General features: G+C 45.1%; 1 long non-coding RNA gene across 1 annotated transcript; it reads left to right on the top strand.

Moving 5' to 3' along the window:
- Window positions 1-2,315: 2,315 nt before the first annotated feature.
- LOC114764318 (uncharacterized) lies at window positions 2,316-11,069 on the top strand. The gene is made up of 3 exons (XR_003742493.1): window positions 2,316-2,438; window positions 10,157-10,251; window positions 10,962-11,069. It is a non-coding gene; the product is annotated as an uncharacterized LOC114764318 (long non-coding RNA).
- Window positions 11,070-12,468: the final 1,399 nt, after the last annotated feature.

Genomic DNA, 12,468 nt, shown 5'->3' with positions numbered 1-12,468 from the left:
TGTCATTGAGGTCCATTTACGTTTACAGCATTTATCAGACGCACTTATCCAGGACTTTGATCCATCAATGGTAGGTTTGGACTTGGGACTTCTGGTTCATAGGTGAGTGTGTTACCCACTAGGCTACTAGCACCCTTAGCCACACTACATGGTGAGACACAACAAAATGTGTCCTCTGCATTTAACCCATCACCTTAGTGAGCAGTGGGCAGCCATGATATGCCAGTTCGGGAGTTGAACCAGCAACCTTTCAATTATGGGTCCGCTAGGCCTTCACTGTCCCATTAAGGTGAGACTTTCTACAAGAACAACTATTATTATTTATTTAGCCCATAATCATATACAGTATGTACTTTTGAAAATCGTTGTTTCCTCCGGAACATTTTTGGGGGATTCTGGGACTTTGGATGCTCCATCATAACCTGGTTGGAAATAAACTCACCTCCCTGACAATTCCTGAAGAGTGGAACTTGAGACAAACTTTGAGGATTTTTTGGATGTTGTTAACGTTCTAACGTCATTATGTGGGCTGCCATCGTTTACAAAGTCTGCTGAAGTGCTGACTGCCACCAGCAACAAAAGAGCAGAGCTAAATATGTCTTTCGTATTATCCCTCGAACCATGGGGATGCTGGGAGTTGTTCTATCGCCGGCTCTCAGGTGCCCACGCGTCGTCTCGTCCTCCCGTCTCCATTGACAGTTTTGTCATGGGGGGTCTCGGCTGTGCTTAATTACCTCTGTGTGTTTAATAAGTGTGATGTGTGAGTTGACGGCCTCTCCCAGTGTCCCCATTATGCTGTCGTTAGCTAATTGAGCAGGTTTGTAATGGGAGCCGGGGGGGGGGGCATGATCTAAGTCTGCAGGGACTTCCTGTGTCCTTTTTCGGACTAAATGAATCCCACTGGTGATTCATGCCGGCTGGATTAGTGGCTATGCGGCTGAGATGTTTCAGTGGATTCAGCAACATGGTCCTTCTGTTTCTTCTGGCCAGAACATGGAAAATGAAGAGCAGCAATAATTATGACAAGGCAAACACCTCAGAGCGGAACTGAAGCTTCTGACAAAGCTTCTCCCGGGGCAGTGGTGGCCTAGTGGTTAAGGAAGCGGCCCTGTAATCAGAAGGTTGCCGGTTTGAATCCCGATCTGCCAAGGTGCCACTGAGGTGCCACTGAGCAAAGCACCGTCCCCACGCACTGCTCCCCGGGCGCCTGTCATGGCTGCCCACTGCTCACTCAGGGTGATGGGTTAAATGCAGAGGACAAATTTCACTGTACACCGTGTGCTGTGCTGCTGTGTATCACGTGTGACAATCACTTCACTTAAAAACATCCATGGGTTAAGTTCCAGGAGTTCTGATGCACCTGAGGACCCACCATGGTCATGCCGACGGGAAGGAGTGAAAGCGACGGACAAAAGGACAGTCACATGCCAACACTACCGCACACCACGAGTGAAGATCGGACGTCCATTTATATTTACAGTATTTACCAGACGCCCTTATCCAGAGCGACTTACAATCAGTAGTTACAGGGACAGTCCCCCGCTGGAGACACTCAGGGTTAAGTGTCTTGCTCAGGGACACAATGGTAGTAAGTGGGATTTGAACCCGGGTCTTCTGGTTCATAGGCGAGTGTGTTACCCACTAGGCTACTACCACCCACACAGTGTTACCCCACTAGGATACTACCTACCACATCCACTAGTGGGCGTGCTGGAGTTTTAAAGGGGAGGCGATCAGGAGGTGTACAGGTGTGTTGCACTGAAGTGGGTGTGGCTTGCAGGTGCGTGCAAGGGGTTTAGGGAGGCATCAGAAATTTCATATCTCACCTCACTTGTTCCTGTTTGTTTTAGTATGCTAAGAAATATGGAATTGTTCTTCAGCTCGTGAAACCCATGAGGGTCGTATTGCTGAGAAAACCCATGCGTCATAAAAATATCGCACGTTAAGAGCAAAATGATAACCGTATGAATCCTTTTGGTGGCGCTATAGAGGTGCATATTTAAAACTGAATCTATAATGAGATTTTGGACTGGTCGGATGATGAATTCAGCCACTTGCAGCGGTTCTCTCGCTCATGTGGAACGGGGTGAGTGAGAGTCTGTAAATGTCGAGGTGGGCGAACCTGTAGCCGAGCCCAGAAAATTCCTGTCCTTCCGTCTGGAAGTGGCATTTAAGTTGAATGTTTGGACGTGGTCCAGTCAGCTGGCGAGGAGAGGAGAGAGAGAGAGAGAGAGAGAGAGAGACTTTGCTGTAATGAAAGCAGCATTCTGTGACTCAGCATCATAAAAGCATCTTTAACGTCCCTCGCTCAAACCCAGCTCGACTCACAAGCAACAAGATGGGCAACAGGCTGGCCCGAGGGAGTTCAGTTTGAGTTCAATCGCTAGCTCGGCCTCTTCAGACACCTTCTGATGCCTCGCCACCCCAGAACAAACCAGGTAATCACCGGCCCTCTGTTGCGAGGCGCTTGCCGCAGACAATAACGGCTCCGTGGCTTTTTATTCCCGTGATTACCACGCTGGCAGCTGCTCCAGACGTCTGGCCCGAGCTCCAGAGCGGAACGTTCCCTCTGATGTCTGTCCGAGATGGGATCATTCAACATGCAGAAACCCACGCTATGTGCTTGTTTTGCATATATTTCTGCAGGCTGATAGAATTTTCCTGACAACTCTGTTTACTCATGAAACTTAAATTATAACATCAGGTCATATTTTCATTGTGGTTGGAGCTTAATTTAAAGCGCCTGATAACCTGCATGTTGGTGTCGGTAGTGGGCGTGGTCACGTTGACTGGAATTAAAGCGCCTGATAATCTGCATGTTGGTGTTGGTAGTGGGCGTGGTCACGTTGACTGGAATTAAAGCGCCTGATAATCTGCATGTTGGTGTTGGTAGTGGGCGTGGTCACGTTCACTGGAATTAAAGCACCTGATAACCTGCATGTTGGTGTTGGTAGTGGCCGTGGTCACGTTCGCTGGAATTAAAGCGCCTGATAACCTGCATGTTGGTGTCGGTAGTGGGCGTGGTCACGTTGACTGGAATTAAAGCGCCTGATAACCTGCATGTTGGTGTTGGTAGTGGGCGTGGTCACGTTGACTGGAATTAAAGCGCCTGATAACCTGCATGTTGGTGTTGGTAGTGGGCGTGGTCACGTTCGCTGGAATTAAAGCGCCTGATGACCTGCATGTGGGTTTTGGTAGTGGGCGTGGTCACGTTGACTGGAATTAAAGCGCCTGATAACCTGCATGTTGGTGTTGGTAGTGGGCGTGGTCACGTTGACTAGAATTAAAGCGCCTGATAACCTGCGTGTGGGTGTTGGTAGTGGGCGTGGTCACGTCGACTGGAATTAAAGCGCCTGATAACCTGCATGTTGGTGTTGGTAGTGGGCGTGGTCACGTTGACTGGAATTAATGCACCTGATAACCTGCATAATGGTGTTGGTAGTGGGCGTGGTCACGTTGACAGGAATTAAAGCGCCTGATGACCTGCATGTGGGTGTTGGTAGAGGGCGTGGTCACGTCGACTGGAATTAAAGCGCCTGATAACCTGCATGTTGGTGTTGGTAGTGGGCGTGGTCACGTTGACTGGAATTAATGCACCTGATAACCTGCATAATGGTGTTGGTAGTGGGCGTGGTCACGTTGACAGGAATTAAAGCGCCTGATAACCTGCATGTTTGTTTTGGTAGTGGGCGTGGTCACGTTGACTGGAATTAAAGCGCCTGATGACCTGCATGTGGGTGTTGGTAGAGGGCGTGGTCACGTTTGTGTACAAGGGGCATTAGGAGTTTAGAGAATAGAGGGAACAGAGGAGAAAGGGTGGAGATGGATGCTGCGCTACACCTGGGCGTGTCACGTATCAACAGGAGGGGGGTTAAATCGTACAGAATGAAGAAGTAGGGTGTGCGAGAGCTGTCAATCATGCCTACAGGCTTCCCCCCCCTATTAAACTCATTTTATTAAAAACTTAACGTTCATCTTCCAGGTGCTTTTAGGGTGGTACTAGCCTAGCGGGTAACACACTCGCCTGTGAACCAGAAGACCCAGGTTCAAACCCCACTTACCACCATTGTGTCCCTGAGCAGGACACTGTCTCCAGGGGGGACTGTCCCTGTAACTACTGATTGTAAGTCGCTCTGGATAAGGGCGTCTGATAAATGCTGTGAATGTAAATGTTCCAGGATTCAGAAATAATTGCACACCAACAAAATGGCAGAGTGGGGGGTTAGTTCCTCCTCTACAAAATACAGGTATCCAGCAAGCAGCAACGTCTTGTTATTATCCATCTATTTAGGCAAATTCTGAATATATAAATGCTTTAACAATTTAGCATAAGATATCTTAAAGTATAAACATATATGAATGCAAAATTCACAAGCCCCTTCCCAGCATTCCCTGCTGTTTGAGGCGTATGGTCCCGCCCGCTGCACCAGGAAGCGGTTTTGATGCAGGGCGAAATTTATTTACTCGGAGTTAAAGCCCATTCTCAGCGGCTCTCATTAACTGCCCTTGGCAGCTCCTCACTATTCTTCAACACGGTATATAAAAGAAAAGCCCAGAGCTGTGTGGGGTTTTTTTAAATGAGGGAGACGCTTGTCATTATGCTGCACGACCCATCTGAAGTGCATGAAGACCCACAGCAGACTGGTCATTGGCCTGGAAAATTCCTGCATTACACTAAAAGCATGATCTTACATCACAATCAGTCATGAATTATTAATTTGGTTGCTCCATGAATGAAATATATTAATTTTCTGGACTAAAACACCCACCTGTGCTGTCAAAAGGACACAACTGCGTCCCAAGCCAATACCTTGGAACAAGATGTGGCGTCCTGCTGGATGACTTGGACCAGGCCGGTACCCCCAGTCCGGCTGCATAGTGAGAGTCCCAGATTGTAATTCGCAGCAACAGGCATCCAGGGAGCGGGGAGATGAACGGACGGAGTTCCCTCATGGGACGGGGTGTAGGGAGTCCGGCGTTCTGTTCATGTAGGCTGGAGAACGATTAATCTGTGAGAACACCTCTTTTTCGTCTCTCTGTAGCCCATCACACCGAGTCTAGTCTGAAGTGTAATCTCTGCAATCTGCAGGCCGACGAAAGAACATTGAAATCAATCACAGCGAGTGTGTGTGTGTGTGTGTGTGTGTGTGTGTAGCTCCTGCAGAAGCAGCCTTTGTCATGTGCATGTTACGGCTGAAATGACATTTCAATTTGCCGGACCCCTCTGGGCCGGGCTGAGCGTCGGGCTCCGAGCGCTGGCTGGAATGGGGGGGGGTGGGTGGCGTGTCTGCTGGTGGACGGGATGGGGGGGGTGACAGGCCGTCTGATGAATGGCGTCCAAATGGAACGTCTAAAAAGCCGCAGCAGGCTGAGCTGGATGGCCTTGATTCGTTCTCTATGCACGTGTGTGTGTGTGTGTGTGTGTGTGTGTGTGTGTGTGTGTGTGTTTTGTTTTCATGTCGTCTTCCCGCTGGCTTTCTGGGTGGGAATGGGGACGTTTATGCATTATGTGGACTCCTTAGAAAAGGATTCAAGTGGGAATGGACAGAGACGCATGTGATTATTTTCCTCACTGTGGTCTTCATATTTACAAAAACATTCATATCTGTAATTATTCAGATATGGTCCATTATGGTGTGGGGAGTCTTAGAAAATCTGCATGAAATTAACTAAAATGAGTCACTGTGCATTTTTTCTCCATTCTATCCAGAAGCGCATTCTTTTAATATGTATGAAATATGTGAAGAGTGACATGGACGTAACATTTTGGCGGTTTTACAGAATTTTAAATGAAATGCATAGAATACATTAACAGAAATAAAAAAAAAGTGTTCAGGTGAGGACCTCTTGAAGCTCATCGAGAGAATGCCAAGAGTGTGCAAGGCAGTAATCAGAGCAAAGAAACTAGAATATAAAACATGTTTTCACTTATTTCACCTTTTTTTGTTAAGTACAGAACTCCACATGTGTTCATTCATAGTTTTGATGCCTTCAGTGAGAATCTACCAACATAAATGATCATGAAAATAAAGAAAACACATTGAATGAGAAGGTGTCCAGACTTTTGGCCTGTACTGTATATATATGCATGTAATGTGATTATGAGCACGCTGTCCAATAATAATCATTTAATTGATTCCTCTGTATAAAAACCAATACTTAGTATGCAAAGGAGTAGACGTTGACAGCAGATTGGATGAAATCATATCAGACTCCTGATCCATAATATCTGAAATGACGCTGCTGCTGATTGGCCCGGTTGCCTTCGCACCTGAATGTGCAGCAGAAGGGCTGGACAGCCATCGTCCAGCGAGACGCCGGCACGCTTGTGGAACTCGAGTGAAATATTTGAGTGCGGTGTTGTGTTTTTGAGATGGAATAACAGTGCGGCCGAAAGTGGCAAGGAGCCGGAGTGATGGATGGCTTCCTGCAGCTCACAGCCATGCCCATTCCAGCCCTCTTATTGTTTCCCATTTCCTATGCGCCTTTTGTATTTTCTTCGTGCAACATGAAGCTATTTTCTTATCTGTGTTTGTCCTTTATGGCTCTGTCAGACTCTGTATTTCTTCGTTCCCCCCGTCGCCGTCTTCCTTCCTGCGAGCCGTTTTATCTCCAGCCGTGGAGAAGAATCGATCAAGGCACGATGGACTCGACACTGCGAGAACATCACGACTCCACCAACAATTAATAATGCATCTGCGTGTTCACAGGCGATGTTCCTGCTATTAAAAATACAGATAAACGAGTGTTTGTTTGCATTGTTGCCTGTTTATCTCCTGCCCAGAGCAGCATGCATGATAAATGAATACACCACAGAAATATTGTCATTTATGATTCAGTAAATAAACACCTGTTGTGGCCCTTTGGAATGGCCTTGAGGGAATAAGGGACCTTAAGGACATACATCAGCTCCATGACTTACTATTCGGAGAAGGGTTGTTTGTTTGTATTATGGTGGGTTTTACATGCTTGAAGACATTCATGGATTTATTTTTTAGGCAGTAAAAAAAACACACAAATTCAATATTCATAAACGCGAGCCTGGTTATACATGAGATATATTAATCTGGCCATTTGAGACTTGGTTAAGAGGCGAACAAAACCTATAATTCAGTCGGTAGTGCTGTCTTTCTCAGATTTATGCAATGATCTGCCACAAGAAGGTAATTAGGTGAGTTTTCTTGCTCTGTAAACGTTTTGCACCACTTGCCGTAGTTTGTAGACGGTGCCTAACATAAGCTAAGAAAAAAAATTTTTCTCGGGTAATTCTAAAGATGTTCTACTAAGGCATCCAATTGAAATATGTATATGTAATTGGATATATATGTGTGTGTGTGTGTGTGTGTATATATAAATACACACACACACACATATATATATATATATATATATATGTATATATATATATGTATGTATGTATATATATAAAAACACATAAATATATATATATATATATACACACACACACACACATATATACACACACACACACACACACACACACACACACATGTCCTTGACATTATATATTAATTTTCCACAAAATAATGCAAAACTCCTTGTGTTCTAAATGTTGTGATGCTAACATTCAATCTCATAGTTGGACATTTAGTGTTTCCTCTCCTCATTTCTCACGAATGAAAACGTAATATTTATCTCTACGCCTTTTTAGGACCGGTGCAGGTAATTATTCTCTGCTGGAGCCAGATTGCCAGATCACCTGCCTTCCCATCACTCTCCCAGGCATGGCTCCTGCTCGTGCTGGCATCTCCAGGAGAATGAGCTCCAGCCAGAGTGTGGAGCTGAAAACTCATTAATCAAACCAGTTAGAAAAGTGTCATCAAATTTCCGAGCCGTATTAAACCAGGGAGGGAAAAAAGAAATGTGAATTTCAACATTTTCTTGAGGTTCCACCTTAGGTTCCATCTTATTTTTTGTGTGACAAGTGATTTTAAACTTTCCGTGTGTTTGTAATTTTTGTCACCTGACCTCATCCTGGATTCATTGAGGAAATGTTGAGCGCCGTGCTCCATTTTCACCGGCATGCAAATGAAATGCTAAATAAAGCCTGGGCGTTACACTAAATTAGGGTTCATTTTACGGAAGCAATTGCCTTGGTGATTGAATGTGTTCCTTTTGGGGATACTCGATTGCTCGACTGATGATGGCCATCGCGGCACTCGCCGTCTGTCTGGTCCGAGGTGCCACTCGCCTCTCTTTACGCTTTATTAAGAAGTCGTTTAGTTGACTTGACTTGTTTGTGACGTGAACGCCGTGCCTCGTTTGGCATCCGTTCACAAAGATGTCACGGCGCAAGTGACTCATGCAGGAGATCAAAGCAATCTTCTTCATGCAGGATGGCAGCTGCTGTGATAATCACCTTGGCCCAGTGTTTCCACTCCATGCCACGTATTGTCACTCTTTTGATGTGCAAAGCCTCCCAGGGGCCACAGGATGCAGTCGGGGACGTGGAGTCATATCTGGGTTAGAGCTGAGGGACCTGTGGTGGATCTTACTCAGAGGATTGCACCACGCTTACGCAACAGCCTGCTCTGGTGCAGATGAGCTTGGTGGCACCTCTGGTTTCGAAACCGAGAACCAGTTCCCATGAAGCAACTTGCTTCCGGCATTGGTGCAGCTGTCTGGGGACCAATTATCACGGCTGCTTTCCCATAACATCTAATGAACATCTTAGAGCAGCGATACATTGTTCAAACTGGGCCATGTTCGTTCATGTCAGGTAGCATTAAAATGTTGGATGCAAGTTCTCGTTGGGGGGTGGAAGTGACGTCTACCTGTGGGTCAAGAAATGGACTGGTCATGGACGTGGCCAGTAGGGTTTGCCAGATAGCTTGTCGCAAGTGTCATTGACCATATTCACACAAATGATCAATCAATCACAAATTTGCTTCCGGTCATCACATCGTGATCAAGATGTTAATGGGTCTTGGGTTGGCCTAAAATGTCAAGATCTGTGATTGGTCAGCTTGGCTTCTTTGTCATCTCTTTGTCTTGAAATGCTCGCAACGCGTAGAACCAATTTATCAGGTTTAAGAGAAGATAAACTTCCAAAAGAGATTATTCTCTGGTACTTGAGGCTGGTGCAGTGTTTCGGAGGACTTGTTAACTCCATGTCCTGATTTGTTCTTCTGTTTTGACGTGCTATTTCCATAAGATCAGCAACGCACACTACACTCCACACGTTGCTCCCATTAGATTCCATGCCGCTCCGTGGTTATGGATTATGCTGCATGTGTCATTTAGGTGGTTTTATGGGCTGAGGGAAAATGGCGCAAATGGCCATGAAGACAAATGCGTTGTTGCCACAGCGCTCCTGCTGTGCACACCCAGACTCTTGATAATAACCAGAAAAAAAAAGAATAGCGGCGTTGTCGGGGGAATGCTAATTCCAGGGATTTATTTTGAGCCGCGGTGTTCGGGGATGAGGGTTGCGAAGATTTTGTCTTTTTCCAGGTTAAGCGCACATCATCCATTCCGCAAATTGGCTGCGAACTTGCCTCGTGGCGCGGCGTGTTTGGTTTGAATAACTGAGGGTTTAGGCTCAATTTACCATCACTGACCTGCACGGCACAACTACTGCCAACAAGTGATAAAATCAAGACATCTGCAATGCAGCTGAGACCTCACTCTTTTATCGCATCGTTCCTAAAGGGGCAGTTGTGGCCTAGCGTTTAAGGAAGCGGCCCCGTAATCAGAAGGTTGCCGTTTTGCATCCCGATCCGTCAAGGTGCCACTGAGGTTCCACTGAGCAAAGCACCGTCCCCACACACTGCTCCCCGGGCGCCTGTCATGGCTGCCCACTGCTCACTCAGGGTGATGGTTAAATGCAGAGGACAAATTTCACTGTGTGCACCGTGTGCTGTGCTGCTGTGTATCACATGTGACAATCACTTCACAATCACTTTACTTTCTTTTCTTTGACCGAAATGGATTTAGACCAAATGCACCCAGTAGACTAATGAGACACTATAGTGACAATAACTATATTGAAATAAATCAAGTAATATTGTATAAAAGGAAACGAAAAAAAAAAGACTAAAACTTTTTTTTATTTTCGCTGACGAAAACTAGTTAATATCGCATTATTATTTTAATGCAGTATCTCTGTTTCCTTGTCTCCCATCTGGTCGCACAGATGACGTCGAGTCCTCGGTACACTTTTGTGACACAGAACAAATCAAGGCATCTTCCATGTCTGGAGTGGATGGCGAGTATTCTTGAGTCTATAAGGTAACAATAATAATGAGATAACCCTGTTTTAATTATGAAATGGGTTTGACTATGTTGTTTTCGTCTGTTCTACCAGGTATTTGTACTATATTAACTGGGTTAAATAGAATTTAATCATTGATAATAGTGTTGGATAATTCCGACTAAAACTAGACAAAATTATTCATAGATAATTCTGATTTGGTTTCATTAAGTCAGAATTTGTGATGCTTCAGTGTTTCCAAAGATGTTATTCTTTATAAAAGGTCCTCAGAACGTCCCCATTTTCTATGTGAATCGTAGATTTTTTTTTTGGGAAGATTTTTCCCTTATTGCCTCCTCTGTATTTTTATCGCCCATGTTGCTCCAAGCCCCGAGAAAGGGGGAACGGGATAAATTTTTAAATGTTTGTTTGTAATTTATTGAAAGATCTCAAGCACTGATAAGCCTGATGATGCTGAGATCTCCACTATCTTGGAGGGAGATGAAGTAAACATATACAATTTAATAAATAATTCAATACAAATGTGCTAATGATATTTATTAGTCACTCAGCTTCAGCTAAATCGATAAAAACCAAGCATGCACGATTCTAACCCTAGGATTATTGTTAAACGTTGGAAGAAGCATGGGAAGCCACAGTTTGTTTGCATTTGTCATGTGGTTGAATGCTGCTTTATGGATAAGTATGGCATTAATCCCATCTTCACATGCAATATTTTTCTTTGTAGGTTCTCTTTGTAGCTGGAATCCCGAAGAAGCTCCAGCAGTGACTGTGCAGCTATAATGGGGGACTGAACATCATTGCTCAAGCAGGGAGATTGAAAATCCTCACCCCAAGGAAGTAGTGTGGCTACCAGGAGAAGAACTATTCTCAGTGTGTGTGTGTGTGTGTGGTGAATAATCCATGGTTATTTTGATTGCATTCAGTGGGGGACTTATTTAGATGCAGACTACAGAGTGGCTGCATTAGGATTATAAGGAATTTGCCTTGTTTGGATTTGGAATTAGGATTAGGATTGCATAATGGCACTTTTGTTGCCTTAGATTGATTTAAATGACCCGTATTGTGAGAGTAAATGCACCCCTGACTTGTGTGAAGGTTGTCCTGCGTGTTCCAATCTCAAATGTCCCCAGTCAAGGCTAAAGGGTGAGCAGTTGCATCTCGGTCTGTCCTGCAGGAAGCACTGTGTTCTTAATAAAATACCTTCAGGAGTGCCCCGAAGACAGCGCTCATCACATACGTTGCCAGATCCTCATATTTCAACCGTGACTGTTGTATCCTAGCAACAGGAAGTGATGGCAGAAAAACAAAAAAACACATGCAGACACAACTGTGCTCGTCCCGACATTTAACTGCACTTTTTATAAATGTTTCAGAATCCGCGTCCGCCACTTCGCACCAAGTTGTGTTCATTGTGCAAGTCGACATGTAACACTTTGCAGCACATGGGTTATTCTGTGGTCCATTTTGGACTGGGTGTTTTTTTTCTCAAATTGCTTTCTGATAGATAGTGAGATCTTGAAAGGATTATTTTTTTAAATAATAAACACTTCCAACAGTAGAATGATGGCAATAAACTCAATTTTTTTGTTCTCATTATTACCCCCATGTCTCACTGTAGCCATGGCTACCAGGTAGTGGGCAGTGGTGGCCTAGCGGTTAAGGAAGAGGCCCTGTAATCAGAAGGTTGCCGGTTCGAATCCCGATCCGCCAAGGTGCCACTGAGCAAAGCACCGTCCCCACACACTGCTCCGCGGGTGCCTGTCATGGCTACCCACTGCTCACCAAGGGTGATGGTTAAATACAGAGGACACATTTCACTGTGTGCACCGTGTGCTGTGCTGCAGTGTATCACATGTGACAATCACTTCACTTTCAGGTATACAAATCCTGAAACAATGTTCCCAGAATATTTTTTAGAATGTGTGAAGGACATCGTAAAAAGACTTTTGCTGTAAAGTCGATAAATTTCTCTTGCCCAGGACACAAAATATACCATAAAAACTATAGCTGTTGTTTGTTTAATGTTTTTTTTTTCTCATTCCAGTAGTGGTGGCCTCCACGGAAGAGGATCTCTTGGGGCAGTGGTGGCCTAGCATGTAAGGAAACAAACCGTCCCCACACACTGCTCCCCGGGTGCCTGTCATGGCTGCCCACTGCTCACCAAGGGTGATGGTTAAAAGCAGAGCACATGGTTCAGTGTTTCATGACAATCGCTTCACTTTCACTGGAGA

This window comes from Denticeps clupeoides, chromosome 15 (assembly GCF_900700375.1).
Source record: "Denticeps clupeoides chromosome 15, fDenClu1.1, whole genome shotgun sequence".
Taxonomy (NCBI): Eukaryota; Metazoa; Chordata; class Actinopteri; order Clupeiformes; family Denticipitidae; genus Denticeps; species Denticeps clupeoides.
The sequence above is the reverse complement of the archived record's forward strand: the minus strand, read 5'-3'. Positions and strand labels throughout refer to the sequence as shown.